Below are 726 nucleotides of genomic sequence, written 5' to 3'. Positions count from 1 at the left end.
ATTGTGTGTATATTGCATCATTATTGCATGTCTATTGTGTGTATATTGCATATCTATCGTGTGTATATTGCATGTCTATTGTGTGTATATTGCATGTCTACTGTGTGTATATTGCATGTCTATTGTCTGTATATGGCAGGCCAATTTTGTGTATATTGTTTGTCTGTTGTGTGTGTATTGCTTGTCGAAACGCAAGTGAATTGTTGTTCATTTTGTGTATATTGTCTTTGTTTCTACTTTTATGGTACTGAGCTGCCGAAAACCTTTCGCATGTTTAGACACCTATTATGATGCAACACATTGCGATTAATGGTGGCTTGCATCAACAATGACATATCGCATTGCAATGATGTAATACACTTAAAAAGCCATCTTCAAATCCCAATTCACATATGCAGTCTTAAAATTCCAATTCAATGCAGTTTGGTTAACAAACATGTAAATGTCATGAAGGAGTTAGCGGTAGAATTCGAAAAGGACCCATACGTCTCTATTGTGTATTTACATTAGTTTGAGAATGGACATTCCCAAAACCTTCTCATGTACCATTTGTCATCTTCAACCAATATCATGGGAAGTAAGCATCTCCCCTTGTTATCTCCGCAGCCAATTTCAACCGAAAAAAAAGGCATGTTGTGCGAGGTGCAAGTAGCTAAGGGAAGCTGAGCGCTGAAAAGCTCAATGTACTTTAACACAAACATGCCACAATCGCCTCTGAAGCAAAAC

Source organism: Prunus dulcis, chromosome 1 (assembly GCF_902201215.1).
Source record: "Prunus dulcis chromosome 1, ALMONDv2, whole genome shotgun sequence".
NCBI lineage: Eukaryota > Viridiplantae > Streptophyta > Magnoliopsida > Rosales > Rosaceae > Prunus > Prunus dulcis.
The sequence above is the reverse complement of the archived record's forward strand: the minus strand, read 5'-3'. Positions refer to the sequence as shown.